Source organism: Octopus bimaculoides, chromosome 7 (genome assembly GCF_046866305.1).
Source record: "Octopus bimaculoides isolate indiv1 chromosome 7, ASM4686630v1, whole genome shotgun sequence".
Lineage (NCBI taxonomy): Eukaryota > Metazoa > Mollusca > Cephalopoda > Octopoda > Octopodidae > Octopus > Octopus bimaculoides.
This window is the reverse complement of record NC_142934.1, coordinates 15,161,958-15,171,362: the sequence shown is the minus strand read 5'-3', so window position 1 is coordinate 15,171,362 and position 9,405 is coordinate 15,161,958.

Genomic DNA, 9,405 nt, shown 5'->3' with positions numbered 1-9,405 from the left:
GCTGAAAGACCTTCTATTTATAAATGTTCTAAAATCTTTCACAGCCTTCCATTTTTATCTCATTCTGAAAATTATATATATATATATATATATATATATATATATATATATATATATATATATATATATATATATATATATATATATATATATATATGTATGTATGCATGTATGTATGTATGTATGTATGTATGTATGTATGTATGTATGTATGTATGTATGTATGTATGTATGTGTATATATATATATATATATATATATATGTGTGTGTGTGTGTGTGTGTGTGTATTTACCTACCTACCTCTCTACCTACATATATATTCGAGTATACACATCCACATATAGACTCATATCTACAAATACACAGAAACTCGCACATACCTATATATAATTATTGCTACTTAAAGTTTCGTTCGTCCCAAGCAATCAATAGATGTCGTCATATATGATGAAGTTTTATGACCGGCAATTACAGTGAACACGAAGGAAAAAAGACAAGGCCACGCCAAAGCAAACTAATTTCCGTTTTCATTTTGGCCCAGACGTTGTTTGATGATTTTACTAGTCGACACTTTTCAGTTTCAATAAATTACACAAGAAATCGATTGGCTGGCTCAATAGTTCTAGGTCTGTATTTTATTGCGGTTGCTATTGTATTTGTATGTTTAAAAAAAAAATTATTGTTCGGTTTCTAATACATTTTTTTCCTCGAAAATTATGTTCTACAATAAATATATCATGTATGTGAGGACACGGAAGAAGTTTGCTATGTAATCCATCCCCGTAACCGTCTGGGTTCGATGTCACTTGCACGCTCAGAACCCTGGGCAAGTATTTTTTGTCTCCAACCTTAGATCGACCGAAGTCTTGAGAATGAAATTTGGTAAACGAAGACTGTGTGGAAGTTTTGAAAAATTTCTGTTGTTACTGTTTTCTTTTAAATTATTCGATTTCTAATATGTTTTCCTTGAAAATTATGTTCTACAGTAATCATAGTTATTGTTGTGCGAGTACTGAAGAAGTTTGTTACGCAGTCATGTGGTTCTGGGCACGATGTCCCTTGCGCGCTCGGAACCCTGGCACGTTTTTTCTCTGTTGTCTTAGATCGATCGAAGCCTCGCGTATGAAATTTGGTAAACGGAGACCGTTACAGGATGCAATAAAAGGGAAGTTGGACTGTAAAAGCTTAAAATATAATCGACACGAATGTTTTGCAGAATTTCTCAAGAAGTTATGGCTGTGAGGGTACAAAAAATGTTTGCTGTGTAACCCAACCCCATGACGTTCTGGCTTCGATGTCGTTTGAACGCTTGGGACCCTTGGGAAGTGAGTATCACAACATAATGCCAATGTTTGAAGGAAATGGGCCAATCAATTGCTGCTCTCACGGGGTAAGTAAAATATTCAATGAAACAATTCAACAATAATTTCCCAATCCCGGTTTTATATATGCTAATAGTAGAACTAACTACCTTTAATTTCCAGGATCAAAACACAACAAACTGCAATGCCATAATCTGCTTTCCTCTAGCATAAAAGTCTTAACTGCTATACTATCTAATTCTTTTTAATTTTGACACAAGGCCGGCAAGTTTTAAGGAAGGGAGCTAGTCAACCACATCGACGAAATCGACCCAATACTTGATTGGTACTTTATTTTATCCAAACCCGAAAGGAAGAAAGGCAAAGTTGATCTCGGTGTGAGGAAGAAACGCCACTAAGCATTTTTACTACATGCTAAATCTACAAATATCATCGCCATAATATTGTTCTAACGATTCAACCAGATCGCTGCCATAATGTTGCAGTGACTGAAAAGCAGTAAACAAAAAAAGAAAGAATGAAAGGAAAAGCCTGCTTCATGAAGAGTAGCAGCACTGCTACAAAGTCTTATGTGGTTGGAAAGATCAATGAATCATCGGCAAAGCTATAATAAAAGATTGTGAACACAAAAAAAAGGAAAATATGAGCACGGTATGCAATGGCTAATAGAAAGCTTTCCACAGTGCCTTCCACACGTAGATCCTAATACCGTTTGCAGTGAGCAACGTCGCGACAATAGTCAACAGATTCGTTAATATGTCATGACTAAAAGGAAAACAATTCCGCAGATAGAGGTGACAGACGAAATTATAAAAACTAGTCCTGTTCCTATAGAAAAAGGAATGTTTAAAGGAAATTCTCTCTGTCGTTACTCTTCTTTTCTTCCTGACCTAACGCCAGACTAAGTATCGTCGCGTTTAACACGCTCGTAATTTAACCAAAATGTTAAACAAGACTACACTTAGTCTAAATGAAACCTTACTTAGATGTAAATGCCATGGGTTGACAAATTATCTTTTGTGTATTACTTACTACTTAAGCCTTTCGCTCCGTATGAAGCACAGGCCATTGGTGACTTTTCTCCACGGTTCTGGAATCTGGGGTGTCCTTTCTGCTTCCTCTCCCAGGTCTTGGCTATGAATTATCATCAATGCTTCTACAATTTTGAGTTTTTCTAAGTAGGGGTGTCGATCTCACTGAAACCTATTTTTACATACGGGAAAACTGGTCAATGTTAGCCTCGGTTCTAACCTTTGGCTTGCCCAGCAGAAAAGGTCCTACCAGAAGGCTGTGTTCCTCTGGCATACCTCTAAGGGCCAGTGAGATACACAAGTCACCACACCACAAGGGCTAGGGCTTGCGGTGCATCTTTTGCATATGGGTGACTTTAACTTGTACGCTGCTGCTGATAAATAACTAGAAACACTGCTACAAACAGTGTATGGATTTACAAAGGAAATTTATGAGATTTAGAGTAAAATAATCAAAAATATACTTGAAGAGAGGACAATAAATTAAGAACAGAAATACTAGGGTGAGTAAGTCAAATATCAACTGAGTATTCGAGTTCATTCGTCTCTCTCTCTCTCTCTCTCTCTCTCTCTCTCTCTCTCTCTCTCTCTCTCTCTCTTATTCCCTATTCTCTGTGGTCAGAAGAAAGTAAGAGAGAAGAGAGAGAGAGAGAAACTGCAAATTACTATTAATGTGCTTATGAACATTTATTCAGAACTACTATTTAGGACCATTTATTTAGAATTCCATAAAATCCATTACACTCCAAAAATCCATATAGAAGATGAGTTCATGATAATACATACGTATGCTGTGTACAGGCTGTGATATATCCATAAAGTACATATAACCATCATTTAACCAAAGAAAAACGTGATGATAATCCACATCCTTACAATCGTTTCAATGATGTTGACATGCAGCTGATACATTGTAAAGATAGGGCTTATTAATTATCTATACGCCCTTTTTCTTTTCTTATATAATCATATAATCATTGTATCAATGCACCTTTGTATAATCGCGTATATATTTACACACACACATATATTAGCACATACGCATATATATATATATATATATATATATATATATATATATATATATATATATATATATATATAGATACATTTTTATATATGTATGCATTATATATGTATTTATGTATATGAATACTTAAAATTATATAAGAAGTTATATATATATATGTGTGTGTGTATATATGTATATATATATTTGTATATATATATATATATATATATATATATATATATATATATATATATATATATATATATATAAACACACAGACACACACTCACATATGCCACATGCAAATGAAAATACATACGCATGCACGCATACAAACACACACACTCTCTTATGGCAATCAGATATAAAGCAACTTTAGAGCTAAAATAGAGTAAAGTCTCTTGAATGTAATCGTTGAAGATTATAGCTGACCGACATTACTCTCCGCTTCCCAATTCTGTGTTGAAATGAAATTAAGCTAACGAAGCGAATCGATTGAAATGGAAGCCATAGCATCACTTTTCTTTGGTCACTTAAATGTATTAGGATTCGCATAAAAGTGATTCTTAGTGTAATCATGAGGAAAGGAGAGAGAGAAATATGTATGAATATTATATATATATATGTACACACACACACGTACACATATATGTGTGTGTACATATATACATATATACGTACGCACGCACACACATACACACGCACACACACATATATATATACAAATAGAGAGAGAGGTATGTAAAGGGGGGAGAGATGGTGAGGGAGAGAGGTAACGGAAAATATGATACAGCATATACTAGAAGGCTATATACATACATATATATATATATGGTTATATATATATGAATGTATATATGTAATATGTATGTATATATGTATTATGTATATTATATATATGTATTATATACATACATATATTTACGGCATGAACTTACACTTGTATGGCTTAAGCTTAAAGGCGCAGGCGTGGCTGTGTGATAAAAAGTCTGCTTCTCAACTACATGGTCCCATGTTCAGTTCCACTGCGTGGAACCTTGAACATGTGTCTCTTACAATAAGCACAAGCTGATCAAAGCCTTGTGAGCAGATTTGGAAGACGGAAACTGAAAGAAGCCCGTCGTATACATATATGTGTATATCTATGTGTATGTGTCTTTGTGTCTTTGTTTGTCCACCAATACCGCTTGACAACCGGTGGTGTGTTTACATCCCCCGTAACTTAGCGGTTCGGCAAAAGACATCGGTAGAATAAGTACCAGGCTTTTAAAGGAATAAGTCCTGGGGTCGATTTGTTCGACTAAAGCCCTTCAAGGCGGTGCCCCAGCATGACCGCAATAGAAAATTACAAACAAGTAAAAGCTAAAAGCTAAAAGATATGTATGTGTATGTGTGTATGTATATATCTGCACGCGCGCGCGCGCGTGTGTGTAGAGATAGTGGTCAGATAAATGCGATTAAGTTTGATATATATAAATATACATATATATTACACACACGCACCTCCATATATGACACAAATGGAAAACAAAACAAACAACATAAAGAACGACCCTTCGTATATATGTATGTATGTATGTATGTATGTATGTATGTATGTATGTATGTATGTATGTGTGTGTGTGTGTGTATATATGTGTGTGTATAGGGACATATGTATATATAGATACAAGAACTAAATATATTCAGAAGAAAAGCTCAGATGTACAAGCACATAAACATTTATTTATGTTGACAAATAAATTTACTTTTACGTGGAGTATAAAGAATACAGAAAACGAAGGACAGAATGCATAGCTTTTTAACTCGACAGCTGTTTGTGGGAGTGCGGAGTTGCGTAATACTTGTAATGTTTATAATTAGCAGATGGAATGTGTAAAAAGTCACAGGTATGTAACCAGTAGATGGTCGCATAGAGACATTACCGTAATACCGGCTTCCTTCGTCAGGAGGAAAATAGGCAAATAGCTATAAATATCTATATGCTTGTCCATATGTGCTTATCTTCTGAATATATTTAGTTTTTGTACCCATATATATATATATGTAACTCCATATGTGTATATGTATGTATGTATATATATATATATATATATATATATATATATATATATATATATATATATATATATATCAAGCCTAATCGAGTTTATCTGCATCGCTATTTCTATATCAGCTCACCTCATATAGCCACTCTTTACCCCGTGGACCTAGTCCTCGATAAAGACTTCAGAATTTAAGTCCATATCATTTGACCACTACTAAGTATTTTCTATGTTGTGCATCTCTTCATCTCCCTTGTTGGATATAATTTAGATAGTTAGGGTTAAGTCCCAGATGTTAACCCTTGAAGCACATCTGCTAATTCCATTATTACACTTCAGTATGTAGTTGCTGTGTTTGTTGTATAGATCCAAGGTACAAAGAGAGCTGAAAATTCTGAAAATATAATTTGCTGAGTTATTGTATAACAAAACAGGCAGTTGGAAAATTATTTATTAACCATTACACATGTTTCATTTGATAATCGGAATTACAAAGTATTACATGTAAGATAAATATGTAAGGAATCTCTTATTAAAAATTCTTCGTATGTGTGTGTGTATGTGTGTGTATGTGTGTGTGTGTACAGGTCTTGTCGAACAAATGATAAGTAGAACTTTACATATATATATATATATCAATACTCTCTCTCACCATATATATATATATATATATATATATATATATATATATATATATATATATATATATATATATATATATGTGTGTGTGTGTGTGTGTGTGTGTGTGTGTGTGTGCGTGTGTGTGTGTAAGTATGTATATGTATTGCTTCACCATGTCACCTTACTACCGAGATACTATAAAGAGGATGATATAATTTTAACAATTTATTTATGTTATCAACTCACGCTATAGAATCAATTACTTTGAGATCTTGTGATTAAAGGTATTCGTCAACAGATGAAGATTAACTGAGTAAGTGAAATAACATAATACCTATCACTGGGAATCGAACATAGGTTACAGATTCGGTTGGCCGGAAGAATATCTGTTACACTGCGACATAGCCAAAAATTATAAAATACTACTTAAAGATAACTGCAAATTTCATTGATTGAAGCCTTCTAAAGGCTATCAGCAAAGGTCAGAATAATATGTGGAATATTAATTCCATCAATGATTCAGGCACATTACAATGGAAACCTGTATAATTTTAACAGTTTTTCTTAACGTTATTTTTTCGTTAAGATATCAGGCACTTCTAACAATCGTGTTTAGAGAGTGAAAAGACAAGAAAGAAAGAAAGAAATGAAAGGAAAAAGAAAAATGAAAACATACACGACGACAGTGACAACAACAGCAACAACAATAAAATAACGAGAAAAGAAAAGGACATTTTATCGCCTGCTACATTTATTTTTTCTTGAAGTTATAGTGTTTAATAGGTCGTAAATTTGAGAAAAAAGCGTACGTTTATATTCATCCCCGATTTTTCTTCTTGTAATGATATCGAAATGAACAAAAGTAGATGAAGAGACGATGAAATATCGAGAAAATACGTCGTAAAAAAAAAGAAATATGTAATCAAACGGAACCAAAACCATCATAAGCAGAATTAACCACTCTACTCCCAAAGACATTAAGTAGTCTCTAATAGCCACTTGTTCACATAAGGTATTATTGAAATAGTCATTTCTATACGGTATACCCTCCTCATACTACCCGAAACGACACTATTTGGTCTCTAATAGCCAGTTGTTAATTTTAGACATTATTCAAATAGTCATTCCTATATGGTATAACCTATCTACCCCCAATGACATTGAATGATGTAGACTTGACAGTTGTTCATATCCAGATCTTTACGAAAGGCGTTAAGACAGTAGTAGAAGGCCGGAGAGCTGACAGAATTGTTAGAGCGATGAACAAAATGATAGGCGGTATTTCTCCCAACACATTTACCGTTCTGAGCTCGAATTCTGCCAAGGTTGATTTTGCTTTCTGCTCTTTCGGAGGTCGATAATATAAGTACCAGTTGATCACTGGGGCCTATGTAACTGACTATCCACCTCCCCTAAAATTACTGGTCTGTACAAATATTTAAAACCTTTAAATGCAGCGAGCTGGCATAATTATGACCACGCCGGACAAAATGCTTGATAGCATTTCTCTCGGTTCCTTACGTTCTGAATTTATATACCATCAAGGCCGACTTTGGTCCTTTAGGGATCGATAAAATAAGTACCAGTTGAGGATTGGATTCGATATAATCGACTATTCCTCTCCTGAAAATTGCCAGCTTTGTGCCAAAATCAGAAAGAATTATTTAAGACAGTAGGGTATGATTTGAAAAAGATTTGCCTGTTCTTTTCAGAGGAAGAGCAATGGCCTTGGGGCTTATTCCGAGGTCCTAGTTATACACGTTATTTTTGTTGTTTAGGCTCCATATTTACCACCACTATACCACTATTTAGTCCTTGTAGTTATAAAAGTAGTGGTAGCGGCGGCAGTAAACACTTGGCTGCGAATAAGCAGAATCGTTCGTGCATCAGATAGCATTCGTTACGCTCTGAGTTCAAATCCAACCGTAGCTAACATTTTTTTTTTCCACTTAGATGTGCCAGTCAAGTATTTGAAACGACTTTCCCTTCCACACTCCCCTCTCTCTCTCTCTTTCTCGCTCTTATTCTCACTCTCTATCCTCCCCCTCTCTCTTTGAATTAGTTAAGCGATATGACCAAGACCATGAAAGAAGCCGCCAAATTGCCTCTCTACTAATCTTGTCATCACCACACAGCAGAGACTTCAAAAGAGAAAGAATTGTCATAATAATCATTAACATTATCATTGTCACTCATTATTTCCTCTATTTTGGAGACATTTCGCACAAGCTAAGTAAGCAGATCGCATTCACCTTAGCAAATAAATCTGCAGCAGTCGCCATTTTTCATCTCACTACAAATTCTGTTCATATATTTTTGCGTTAGAGTCCTTAATATATGATAAAGTGGTTTATGATTGGGGAAAAAAGTGAGTAATAAATAAATATATATAAATATATATAAATATATATATATATAAAATTGAACCCAATAGTTAGTTTTATCGTGTTTTCCTCTTTTTAGCTTTTATTGTTTTTCTTTTCTTTTATACCTGATAATGGCTTTTTTTTTTCTAGATTCGTTTGAGCTTTCTTTCCAATACTTTCCAAGCGACAGAAGAACATTTTTCTGCTCTCTTACTAACATAACCTTAGGGAAAAACAGAATTATATATAGCGAATTATATCGATGTATATTCAAGCGTGTGTCTGGTCTGTGAATGTAGTTTCAATCTCCTTTTGAATTGAGTGAAGTACGTATATACAAACACATATATACATACATATAAACACGCGCACTCGCACAAACACATATACAGACAAACATTGGTATTCACACAAACTTATATGTATATAAAATCAGAAATAAGCAAATAAATAAAGGTTAAAGCAACGGTTTGACCCAGTTCTTAAACTGGTGAGTGGCATGTAGTATGTGTATGTGTGCATGTATGTATGTTTGTATGTATGTAAGAATGTAGGTATGTATATACATATACATATATATATATTATGTTTACATTTATATGTATATACATACATGCATATATATGTATATATATATATATATATATATATATATATATATATATATATATATATATTCATTTATATGTATATACACACATACATATATATATATGTATATTTATATATATATGTATACACACACACACACACACACACACACACACACACACACACATAAATGCAAGCGTGCGTGTGCGTACGAGCATGATGTGTGTGATTGTGTGCGTGACTGTATATGCGTACATATGTGAATATAAATTCTCAAGTTATAAATTGAAAATATATTGATGCAATATCGATAAATGTGATGGACAAGAATGCAGAAACACGAAAAAGAGGAGTTACCGTCAACGATTAGCAGCCAATTATAAGCAAAATATCGATACTTGCAACATACAATGTAA